The sequence below is a fragment of the Colobus angolensis genome, unplaced genomic scaffold (genome assembly GCF_000951035.1).
Source record: "Colobus angolensis palliatus isolate OR3802 unplaced genomic scaffold, Cang.pa_1.0 Scaffold6, whole genome shotgun sequence".
NCBI lineage: Eukaryota > Metazoa > Chordata > Mammalia > Primates > Cercopithecidae > Colobus > Colobus angolensis.
This window is the reverse complement of record NW_012119598.1, coordinates 22672893-22675653: the sequence shown is the minus strand read 5'-3', so window position 1 is coordinate 22675653 and position 2761 is coordinate 22672893.

Below are 2761 nucleotides of genomic sequence, written 5' to 3'. Positions count from 1 at the left end.
AGCTGTGGCCTCTGAAAGTGCTGAGATTACAGGAGTGAACCACTGCGCCCAGCCTTAAGTATATTTTTAATGATACTATATCACCACCATAATTACTACATCACTGTTGTAAATAGAAAATTACTATGAAATAGAATACCATGAAAACAAGATAATGTTACTTAATTTAAAATAATAAAATAATATTTGAGTAATGACAAATCTAATGGGTTTGCAAAAGTGCACACCTGAAAATCAGCAAAAAGTATTAAAATAACTGGTTTTTTCTTTCTTATCAATCAAAATGAATTTTTAGCTCAATGTTTCTCAGTTCAAGTCAAAGATGAGCTGAATATCTAAAAGCTATTTAATGTCCTTCTCAAGAAAGGCTGGATATTGAAAATTAATTCCTAATTTAATTTATGTAGGCATTTGTTCAACAAATGTTATTTTCCCCAATAGGATTCTAAAGTGAAATCTTGCATCTTTCAAATGGGTCTGGTTATTTGGTAAAACTCAGAAAAGTGATTGACCAAAATTTTCTTGCCCTGAATAATTGCCATCTGGTTTGAGAAAATAGCTTTTATCAAGTGGTCTCTTCGTAATTTTGAAATGTTTTCAGCAAATTCTTCAGATGAATTATTTTTAAAAAACTACAAGTTTTTTCAATAAGTATTGCTGATGGAATGAATGTCAGTTTCAGAATCTGTTCCTAGGATCCTGAGCTTACCATATAAAACATGTAAGTGAGATATACATATATGCATAGGACAGAAATACATATATAAACATATCTATCATAGCTTTATCATATATGTATGAAGTCTTCTTTAATTCTCTCTCAGTGGAAACTAGTGTTCAAAGAGATGTAGTGATCTCATTCGATCAACAGTAAGCAAATATTTGTTGACTGTGTACTGGGTCACAGGCACCATTCCAGGCTTTGAGACAACAGAGAAACAGAATAGACACAGTCAGATCGTTTGTGTTGTCGTGACAGTTGGGGCAGAAGAGAGAAGAAAGGCGGTAACTTCCAACAGGCATAAGCTATGAAGAGGAGCAGGGGTCACTCAAAGAAGTCCTGTCTGGGATATCTGGGGGAGCAATCAGTCCTGTGAAGACTGGGAAGGGGCATTCCAGACATAAGAAACAGCTACTGAAAAGCCCTTAGGACAAAAACAAGACCGGCATGGCCAGGAAGCAAAGAATGTATGGCTGAAATCTACTGAGCCATGGTGAGCTTTATAGTCACATAAGGCCTTGTAACTGTGATGAGGAGTTTGGAATTTATTCTTTGCAACGAAAAACATGTGGAGGGTTTTAATTAGAGAGATGACATAATCTGATTTCATTTCAAAAATATCCTTCTGGATACTGTGTGAAAAGGGAAAGAACATACAAAGTCAAGGGCTTGTCTGTTGGCTCAGCAAGAAGCAATGGTGGCCGGGCACAGTGGCTCACGCCTGTAATCCCAGCACTTTGGGAGGCTTAGGCGGGCGGATCACGAGGTCAAGAGGTGGAGACCATCCTGGCCAACATGGTGAAACTCCGTCTCTATTAAAAATACAAAAATTAGCTGGGCGTGGTGGCGCCTGCCTGTAATCCCTGCTACTCAGGAGGCCGAGGCAGAAGAATCACTTGAACCCGGGGACCGGAGGTTGCAGTGAGCTGAGATCGCGCCACTGCACTCCAGCCTTGGGTGACAGAGTGAGACTCCATCTCAAGAAACAAACAAACAAACAAAGAAGCAGCAATGGTGACCTGGAGGAGAATGGCAGTGGTAGAGATAGAGAAGTGGGTGGACTTGAGGGTAGAGTTGACTAGACTGGCTGATGTGTGAGGGAAGATTTAGGAGAAGAGAGAAAGAGCAGAAAAGACTCCCTGCTTCTGGCATGAGCAAATCTCTTCTGGTTTCACAGCCTAGGAAGCAGCAGATCCCATTTTAAAACCAAGGCTGTCTGACTTCAAAGCCACTCTTGACTCCATTTTTCTTTTTTTGGTGGCTGCTGAATTGAACCCCAAAGTGACAGCTCCCTGGTCTTCCCCCAACCACTTAATCCCAAACTCCCAGCATTAAGCCTTTGTATAGCATGAGCTCTCCCCAAACCCTGAACCCCTGGATGCTCAGCAAATAGATTCTCAGAGCAACCGGAGAGGAGGAAATCTGGGATCAGTGTTTGAACAAATGCAAAACCCGCCACTGAAGGCCTGGTGTTAGAGAAAGCGCCACCCTTTCCCTGCGCCATCCTTATTCTCCTAAAATTCTCGCCTCATCACCCCCACTCTCCTTCCCCTTGTGCTTCAAGCCGTCTCTAGGCAGTTCTGTGTGGGTCTGTGTACCAGGAAAGGTCATCTCACCCCTCTGTGCTACAAGAGGCATAACTGTGGCTCTAGGAACACTGCACTAGGTAATTCCATCCCTCCTGAAGGAGATGGAGGAGAAGCAGCAGAAAGTGATTTTAGGGAAGTCAGAGCGGGAAAGAATAGTTTCTGGTGTCAGCCATGACAGCGAATCCAGTGGTAGGAGAAATGAAAGGGGTGATTAAATTTGGTTGATGGGAGAAAAGCTTCAGAAGGGTACGGGAGTGCGACTGCCTTACGGCAGACCGAGGCTGGGGAACAGTGAAGCGGTGGGACAGAAGCATAAAGTAGACTTTCATGCAATCTCAGCCACAGTGACAGGAAACGGGGAAGTCGATGTGTAGCTGAAGGAGAAAGCAGAACCAAGATGAGTGATTTTAATAGAAGGCACATACGAAAGCATTTTAAAAGTGTTATGCAA